The sequence below is a fragment of the Candoia aspera genome, chromosome 1, assembly GCF_035149785.1.
Source record: "Candoia aspera isolate rCanAsp1 chromosome 1, rCanAsp1.hap2, whole genome shotgun sequence".
Taxonomy (NCBI): domain Eukaryota; kingdom Metazoa; phylum Chordata; class Lepidosauria; order Squamata; family Boidae; genus Candoia; species Candoia aspera.
The window spans coordinates 232,779,087-232,789,581 of NC_086153.1; positions in this window are offsets into that span (position 1 = coordinate 232,779,087).

A 10,495-nucleotide genomic window follows, 5' to 3' on the forward strand; every position below is an offset into this window, starting at 1 on the left:
ACTCCAACTGCATAATTTTTCTTGGTTCCTAATCATCCTAAGTTCTGATTTTGATTATGGCTTGGTATATTGTTGCTTTGTGTAATCAAAATGACAACAGCTGCATTTCAGAAACAGATATCAACAAAAGTACAAGTCATCTTTAGACACCCATCAAAGACTTTGCCCACTGTATTTGGTCAAGGCTGAATTATCTTGGGAAGAACAGGAAACAGAAAATTTGAGGAAGGAAGAATGAAACAGAGTTATAGAATCTTGAACAGATGCACTCTATATTGCAATACCTTGTTGGAGTATTTGATTTGTTCCTTCTCTTTTGAAAAATTTAGCCATGAATGCTGATTTTAATGTGGTCAACAGGGAGGTGCTGATTCAAAAGGGAGATAGCAGTAGGAGGCTTGGGAGGTGGTCTTGATTTTCTGTGGGGGGAATTAAAACCCTAGGGGTGATGATATTCCCCCTCCCAATTGCTCAGTGAAAATGCTCTCTAGCCATGAAACTCCTAGCAGATTGGAAAAGAAAATTAGGCATGGTAGGAAGTGTGTGCATGGGACAGGGTTAGAATCCTCTCTTTGGAAGTGGCTGATAAAGAGAAGGACATCCATGAAGTATGTCCTTTCTCTCCATCTCATTCCTTTTCTGAAAAACGGGGAAACAACAACAGTGACAAAAGGGTAGAGAAAGGGACACAGAAAAACTTGAGAGTGCTCTCTCGTTGCCTGGAGTTACTCAGCTTACAATAAACTTCCTGTGTTTTCCAGAACTAGTGCAGCCCTACTGTAGGTGGGAGCTAAAGTGAAGCTATTGGTAAACTTGGCTATGATATTTTGTTTCAGGGTGGATGAAGCTGGGCTGAGAAAAAGGAGCTTAGGCAATGTCCTGTAATCCACTGTTAATCTTGCGCAACGGAAATTGGGCTACAGTTGGCTTGGATCCCCAGCTCTAGCAAAGTTCTTAAGCTGCAACAAATTCCCATCTATTTCAGTGTCCTACTGATACCTCCTTTCAGACGGAATACAACACTTTGGGATCACATATATGCACCTGACACATTTCATGCTGCTCCTGGATCTGCTCTGGACATTCAAAAGTTAAACCTGATTTTTTTGTTTGTTTGTTTACTCTGTGACAATTTATCTGAAACAGAAACAAATTGGAAGGTTTTTTGTTTGTTTGTTTGTTTTAGGGTGGAGGGTAAGGGTAAATGGTCTCTTTTTCTACTGGCTTTGCTCTTGTTTTTTCATGCTTCCCAGGTCCTGGGTAAAAGGAAGCCCTTGTTCAGGGTCTCCTGTAGCCTGATGTTACTGGAAAATAAGTACTGGCAATTTGATTAGTGAACCCAAATAAAATTCCTCTGGTCATGCAAAAAGCTGCCCAGCTTGATCTTCCATAAGAAGGATGACCCAGACTCTTGCCTTACCCTTCCTCTCAGCCTTTGGGCTTAAGTAAGCCATTGGTCTCTCTTGCCACGCACACACAGACATTTGTACATAGGCATCCAGTATGCACCACAATAATGTCATGTGTCACAACACCACTTATGACAGAATGTCTAAGAGACCCTGAGAACATGGGGAGGGAGCAAGATTGTTATTGGAGGAAGCAGGGTCATTTCAGAAAAGAATCCTGCATCTTAGGGCAGTGGGGAGGAAATGTGAGAAAGAGACTCAGAGTAACTTTGCTTTAATTATGGTAGGTATAAGTTGAACTGGAGAACGGCTTTGACAGGTTTTTAAGATTTGGCTACATTTCCCTACCAGCAACAAAGATCTTCCAGGAAATCCAAGTGGTTCCTCCATGAGTTTGCTGGACTTGAAGGGCTTGACATTGTACAGATGCTACAATATGTCAATTGTGTTGAGACTGATAACTGCATCATTTGTATTTGTGTAAGGATGTTATGACATCTGATGGCCCTTGCCCCCACCACCCCAGACACCCATGTTTTCATATATAGAGGCTCTACATTGCAAAAATGGTCAAGACAATTATGAAAAGCACCTGGCTGTAAAAAAGCAGCCATGTTACCCTTCCAGCATCAGCTAGCAGAGGCCTTTTAATGAAAACAGAAGGAAGGGCACCTTCACAGAATAGCCACTCTCCTCTCCTGTATCACCTATCCACCTGTTACCCTCCCTCTCTAAAACAGCAAATAAATGAATATAACATGAGCTGGGAGGGAGACTAGCCATTTGTTTTCTTTTTCTTCCTTGGGGAAGGACAGGTGAGAGGATTTTAGCACTCCTGGGGGTAAAGTAGTTCAGGAGGTGGGATCCAGCTCTGTTTTGAAGCCTCCTTGAGAACAGATTGGTTCACCACATTCCTTGCCTGGCCTCTGACCTGCTACATTTCTTTGCTCCACAGGCTGTAGGCACCGGTCTCACCATCCTGTACCTCTTGTTCAGCATCTCGGAATTCTGCATTACTGTTTGGATAGCACGTTTGGGGTGCCGGTCATCTGCCAATAGGACAGTAAGCATAGAAATGACGGATTCAGATTTTAAGCAGCTCTCACTGAACCGCCTGAGGAAGTAATAAGGGGAAAAACCTTCACCACTGCCCAAGACCATAAGATGATGGGGGTGGGGTGGGGGGAGGGGCTGTCCAAAAAGATTGCTGGTCCCTATAGAACTAAGTTGAATGAACCAATAATCTGGCTCAGTGTGAAGCTGCTTCCCATCATCTTGGGGTTTTTCTGCACAAAGTGGTGACTGGGGGTGGGTAATGCATCAAAGCAATCACACTGAAAGGGCTTGAATGGGTGGTTTCACCCTCAGCAAGACCCTATGCTAGTGTGGGGGCAGCGTGCAGTTGGGTTTTCCTGCTCCACTTCAAATGTCATGTTTTCCCACTTGCACCAGCACAAGCTCAATTTGCCTGATGTGCTTTCCTCTAGCCGACGTTACACGGCCTCTCCCCTCTGTTTGGTAATCACTCTCCTTCTGTCAGGCTCCTCTTGGTTCGCCTGCCATTAGGGGTTTCCACAAGCCCAGAAAACCAGCCCCTTTGCCTCAGGCTTTTCAGGCTTGCTGCTGATAAGGCACCTGGGTTGTTAATCACTCTGAGGAGCTGCTGAGATGGGAGGGGGGAACTCAGGAGTGAGAAACAGCTTGTTTGCAAGACAGGGAGGAGAGAGGAGATCAGAGGAGGGAAAGAATCACTTTGAACATCTTGGCGCCAAATCCTCACTTGGAGCTTTGATTTCTACCCTGTGTTAATCGGATCCTTAGTAAAGAATTCTTTAAGCTTTCTGATGGACTGTCTGGAGAAATTTCTACGTTGGGATCTTGGTACTGGGATCGTCACACCTTCATGGCTAATTTTGGGGTGTCTGCAGCCAAGGAGAGGAAATGCCCATGTAAAGCCTGAATTATTCTGTTGTGCTTCGTGAGGCAGGTCTCCGGTATTACATGAGTTCCTTCTGCATCTCCAGTAAGTAGTGCTCTGAAGTACCAATTCACTGACTCCCTTCCATAAGTGCAGTCACAGTGTCAATCATTAATGCAAGCAGTGGCATTAATCAGAGGCTAAGCCATTGGACATGTTACCCCTCCCACTAGAAACCCAGTGAAATACTGAACAGCAACAACAGTAATAAAAACAGCTTTGCTTATGTGCCTTTAAAAATGTGAAATTGACAAGAGTTCTGCTGATTTCTTATCAGTGGAGAAGGAGGAGAAACCAGCAGAACTCTTGTCAATTTAGGGCCATAATTAAAGCTTTCTGCTTGTATAAGTGTGTTTGTGTGTGTGTTAATTGTCCAGTCCAAGTATGAGGGAGTCAATCAGGTAAGAAAGTTGCAGAATCCACCAGTCAGGAACCATAGTAACAACCATCTAGACAGGACTGGCCACCATTGTTACCGAATGCTGTGAAGATCAGATTAAAATTCAGAGAGGCATTTCTTAAACCAGGCTCATCTCTAGCCTGTTTCAGCAAGGGAGACAAGCAGCTTAAGGCTGCCCTGCAGAAGAGCCAGTAGATGTCGTGAGAACATGAACTCCTAGAGTGGTAAAGACGTATTTTTTCGGAAATGGTCCCAGTTTTTGTGAGCTTTAGAGGAATTTGAAGCAACCTAATGACTTCCCCACCCCTGTATTTTAGGAAGCAAATTTAGTGCCCTACATTCTCCTAACAGAGGAATTGATCCATCATCCTATGGTCATGTAGAAGCTTTGCAGGAAAAACTCTGTGGAAGGTACCCGTCTCAAGCACTCCCAAGAAACATCAGAAATAAAATGTTACCCTTTCCTTTCACTATTTTAAATATCTCCATCCTCCATTCTTCTGGGTCTACAATTTTGTTTGGTCTATGGCTTTGTTAACTTCTAAACAGGTCCATCAGTTTAGATCAGTGTTTCTCAACCTTGGGGACTTTAAGATGTGTGGACTTCAACTCCCAACATGGCTGGCTGGAGAATTCTGAAAGTTGAAGTCCACACATCTTAAAGTTCCCAGGGCTGAGAAACACTGGTTTAGATCAATTGATCAGAAAGTAGATGGAGCAAGTTTTGAAAATGGGATGAGGACAGGAATTTCAGATTAAACTCTGATCACTCCAGAGCTTACAGTCATTCAAGTGATCTCTTTCCAGATGCCTTTCTTGGCCCCAAACTTTTCAAACGTGTATGGTAGCAGCAAGGAGGGCCTTTTCAATATGTTGATAGCCACTCAAAACCATGAGAAATAGAGTTCCTGTGGTTCTTACCCTCCATGGATTCCGCTGGTTTTAAAAAGGGATTAGGATGAATTCCTGGGCGTTCATCAAATTATGTCTATCAAAAGAAATTAATCTTAAAAACTCAGTGTTCTCCCTGGGTTGGAGGCAGAATGGTTCCAAATAGCAGTTGCAGGGGAGCAGTGATAGGAGAAAGGTATGTCTCCATCTCATGCTTGGAGTACTCAACAACCATTTGATAGCCCCTTTGAGAAACCAAGTGTTGGACTAAGATTCTGATCCAGTGAGGATGTTCTTGCATTCTTATCTCATTTGCTTATACTTGTGAGGGAGTGAAGGTGTTCCCTTTCCTCACTTGTGATAGCTCTCTGGTATCTTCAGTCAATACAAATAATCCCTTTCTTCCATAAAGAGGCCATTGTAAAAAGGGTCAGGGAGCGGTCAATCAGAGAAGGTTCATGTCGGGGTACAAATATTGCAGCCACAGCTGTACCATGGCCCAGACCATTTTGTAACTTTCATCACTTAGCAATCTAGAATGAGTTATCTTTTATGTGATCGGAGAATTCCATCATAATTCATTTTTCTTTTCCCCGTAGGATGAAATTCTTCACAGATGTTGGTTGAAGCATAAATGCACCTCATCTAAGCAAAAAAGGAAAGCTTTTTATCTTCAGAATTTTTTATATTCAATTACAAATGCATTCGCATTAAAATCAATAGATAACTAAAATGAACTATGCAACTTTTTAATGGGTGACAGTCCTGTTCTTTTTATATCTGCAATTTTTTTCCTGTTAAAGTTATAATGAAACCGTGAAACTGGGTTCCTGCTCTGCCTGATCATTTAAGACAGGTTTTGTTTGGATCCCCGAACATCATTTTGATGAATTTTATTTTAATTATTAAATTTATAAGATGCCCAACTCCATTACAACATCTTTCTGTGGGCACTGGTCTTTTTCCTATCTTTATTCTGATTTGTTTGATACCTTTTTCTATTTGGAGTTCTTTTCTATAGTACATTTTGCTTTGGGGATTTTTCCTGAAATCTGTTTCCAAATTATCCTCATATCTATCTGTCATTTATGTAGTTGCATCCTGCAATTGCAAACTAGATGCCCTCCAACTTTCCTTCCAGTTCAGGGGTGTTAAGACTTTTTGGTGGCGTGTCCTTTACTTGAGCCTGTGACTGAGATGGCTGAAAACTCAGCCAAAATTAGTGTAGAGTACAGAGCTTCTTGCTCCAGCTCGAGTCTTACTCTCTCAGATCAGCTGTCCAAAATGCAACAGAGATTATGAGCCCAACCTACAATTTGGGAGTAATATTGCATGGAGACTGTAAAATAATACTTTAGCTTCAACTCAGACCCAAACTGGAAGGGATCAAATACGCTAGAAGACAATGAAGAGTTGCTGTGAATCACACAGACCTTAAACTGCACCTTTAGTAACAAATAAAGTGCAAGGTGGTTTTAAGCTATTTTAGTCCCAATGGGATCTTCTAATCTTATTCATTTGTGTATACCTCCATCCATCCACCCATCCACTCTTTCATTTGTTTTACAAGGCTTATAAGCCACTCCAACTGAAGCTGCTTCTGAGTGGCATATAGTCCCCACTGCACAAACTCAGATGGAATGGGACCATTAATATAAGAAATAAAAGAGGCACAATGCATATGAGGAAAAAGGATATGTAAATAACAAAAATACAAGAATCTATGGCCCAAAATTATAGGGAAAATGAATTTATTCTGGAATTTGCATTGCAGGGGTATTTTTAAAACTAGTTTACAGCTAACAAGAAGAAAATTAGCACTCAGAGGAACTTTTTCTCTTTGCCAGTCCCTATTTTGGGAATATACAAATGGATGACCAATCCCAAGTTAAATAAAATCATGGATTTCTCCATTGATTTAGCAGGGCACCTTTCACTTCTCTTCCTGGGGATATTGACACATGAGACAGTGTGGTGCAATTGGTAACGGTGTCAAAGGGACTGGGGAAACCCACGTAAAACTATATTCTCCACCATGGGATTCCCTGGGTGACTTGGATCCAGTAAACCTCAACCTAACCTACTTCTTGGGGTGGTTGTTACAGGGATGAAATGAGGGGAGACTTCTACATCCATCACCTGATTTCCTAGAACAAAGGGTAAATATAAAGGTAACGTAAGGAGAAGGAGGATGTTGGCTTCACTCCTTGCTCTGTCCCTCTATCAACACATGTAGTATCCAGAAAGTAAAAGTCCAAAAATTGTTTGGGTGATATGCCATCTCTGTTACTGGAACATCAAAGTCTTTTAATATTTTTGAGTCCATTTATAATATCTTAAAAATAAAGGGGAAAGGGTTTCAAAGCCTCTATCTCATTAACAAATACTTGACAGGGCATGGTGAATGCAGGCCACCTAGAAGAAGAGTATCTAACCTGATTTATTGGCTCTGTTTCTTGAAGCGGAAATCAGGCCTCAACACAAATTGCTGTAGGTGGTCCTGGGGAGATGCCCTTGAATTTTGCATGAGAAGAGATCTGCTGGGATAGGTTTCCATAATCTCAGTGATCTGAACATTTCTGGAACTTCCCAGAAATTTTTAAATTAATCATGAGTTAATCAACATGCAGATGAAGTATAAACAGGAAAATCAGGAATACTTCTGGGTTTATAACCAAAGATAAGCCACTTCTGAGAATGTTGTCTAGGAAATTACATGTGTCTGTGCAGTCACCAGGAATCAAATCTGATTTGAGGGGGGGAAATCGTGGTCAGAGAGGAAGCTATGTGAGACTCTAAAGGGGATTTAATGCTCTCAAGAATTCCTTCAACCTTCTTCACCAGGGAAAAGGCACACTGTGTGTACAGACAGTGAAGTCCACAGCCAAGGAACAGCTTCCACCACAGTTGCTTGGTATTTTATTTCTGCAAAATATCCCTTTCCGAATCGAAGAAAGAAACAGACGCCTTGCCATCCTGCAGCTCCCAATGGCATCTTTTGGAAGAGTCATTCATCTCTCCCCTCTCTCCCCTCAGAACATTGGGCACCATTGGTTTTTAATTCAGACTTTTAAATTGTTTTAGCAGTTTCTAATTTGGTTCTTCTTGTTGTTGTATCATAGTTATCACTGTTTTAAGGGCTGATGTCATGATCGCCGTTGCGATGTTTGCGACATCGTAACGGCTCGCATGACAAAGCGCGGAGGCATGTCAATGACTGGAGAAGGGTGGGCAATAAACCGGACAAAGAAGGTAATGGGTTTGGGAGATCTACAAGGTTTCATTGCCCGGTAATCGACCATTGACACCATTGTCAAAGAAATGATCAGGGCGAGGTTCAGAAGGGCGCGTCCGGGCTTTTGAGGAATATCGAAGTCTAATCGCCCGGTAATGGACCATTACTTTGCAGGAAGATAAATGGGGCAATGCCCGGGGCGAATGGGGCTGGACGACCTCTCACCTATCAAGTATTGATGGCCTGTCACTCCGTGGAATTCGTGGGGCACACCCGGGGAGTGTGGGGGTGGAGCGCTGTTTGGCGCGAGACTATTTAATTCAACTTTTGGCATGCTTCCCTCACTCTCAGCTTTTTACTGGTGTGCATTCTATTCTAAATAAAAGCCAGAGCTTAAACTTGATTTAGAGTCTGAGTCTTTTATTTAGTCTTAGGCATTCCTTACATAAAGCTGAGAGTCTTTCAAGGACAAACCTCGCCAGACTCTACCAGAAAAATTTTTCTTGCGAGAGAAGCAGCTGGCGATGACTGAACCGGGGATGATCTTGGAGTCAGTGCTTCAGAGCGGAGACGCAAAGGACTCAACGCGAGGGGGGGGGAGGCGACCAGACAGCTTCTGGAATCGGTGCTCCCAAGATGGGACACGAGCCCCCTCCCTACCCACACCGCACCCCAGTTTGGAGCCTGGAGCCCCAGCCCGGAGTGGAGGGCCCCAATGGAAGAGGGAGTTGTGAGTCAACAACACTTCAGGTGGGATGGCGTCGCGGACCCCCGGCCAGGGACATCCCACACCACTTGGAGACTCCAATACCCCCAGACGCCTGAGAGGGAATTCGCAGGATTGCCGATCGGGCAACAACCGGCAGCACTGAGGATGGACGATCCCATCACACCGGACAGGATCAGGGCTCTGGAATCCAAGGTGTAATCATTAGAACACCTGCTGCAATCCCTGTCAACTGTGGTGAGTGAGCTCACGAAGAGTGCTGCCGCGCAGGGCGCAGGGAGGGGTCTCGACATCCCACCCACCCTATCGCCAGCCCCGAGAGGAAGGGGCCAGGCGCGGGACTTGCTCCCAGGGCCCCGTGGTTTTATTCCAGTGGGGGTCACCCCTACTCTCACACAGGTTGGAGTTTCTCCAGTTGGTGGGATCGCTAAAGACTTTCCAGTAAAATTTGATGGCGACCCCATGAACCTGTCATTCTTTTTAACTAATGCAACAAACTACATCCAGCTATACGGACATTGTTTTGCATCGGAAGGGGCTAAAATCTCGGCTATTGCCACAAAACATACGGGCAAAGCCGCGGACTGGTACGTACAAATGTCAGAGTCCAGAGCCCCAGCCCTGGCTACCTTCCACACCTTCCTGACTGCCTTGAAACGGTACTTTGAAGACCCCTTGGCGAAGGAGAGGGCTAAAGGCGCACTGAAAGAACTTAATCAGGGGCAGAAATCGGTCGCGGATTATGCCCTAGAATTTAAGGTCTTGGCAGGGAAGGTCCCTGAATGGTCGGAAGCCACCCTGATTGACATGTTTAAGGATGGCCTCAATCAAGAGATGTTGCAATGGGCACTGTACAGAGATGATCCAGACTCACTGCATGACTGGATCTGTCTTGCCGGGAAGGCTGAACATGCCCAGCGCACCTTCATGCTGGCAGCTAAGAGAGACAGGCTTCCTTCCAGCGGGAAAGAGCCAGTGCCACAGTCGGGCCCGACATGGGATGCCGAAAGACAATGTCGCTTTGCCCGTGGGCAATGCATCAAGTGCGGTACGGCTGGTCACCATGCGGCAGAATGCCACAAGGCTAGGACGGCGGATCGCCAACCTAGACTGACGCAGAAGGCTCCACAGAAACTGCCCAACCCCCCCCCCCGCCCCTGATGGCGACAGCGGCACTAGCGACCCAGGATGAAGAAGAGGACGTCTACCTTGTGGAGGACGGGTTGGCTGCCCTGAAGCAGCCAGTGGAAAACGCCTTCCACCTGTCCTAAACAGCGCCGCTGGACAGGTGGTGGAGAATGGGCGCGATAACACCAGGGTGAGTGTGGACTGTCCCATCCTGGCCATAACAATTGAACTGAGCTACTGCTCCAAGACCATCGAAGTCAGGGCTTGGGTGGACTCTGGGTGTTCCAGATGCCTGATCCACCCCAACCTAGTCGATGCGCTAAATTTACCCTGTTTCCCTCTCCTGAAGCTGCTGATCTTCCAGCAACTCAATGGTTCCACAGCGGGGGGTGGGCCGGCCACCCAGGGTACAGGGAACATTACCCTACAAATGGGAACACACAGGGAAACCATAGAATTCGTGGTCACCCTGGAGGGCAAGCCTATAGTGGTTCTGGGAATCCCCTGGCTAACTCGCCACAATCCCTACATTAACTGGAGGACCCGTACGATAACGTTTGAGGATGGGTTCTACCAAGCACCTGCCAAGGGGTAATCCCTCACTTTGACTGTAGGGAGGGCGGAGATTGTCGACCCTCAAGTTCACGCTTCCCCCATGGAGGGGTTGCCGGAACAATATGCGGACTTCGCGGACGTCTTCGGGGAGGAGGAGGTGGACCAGTTACCC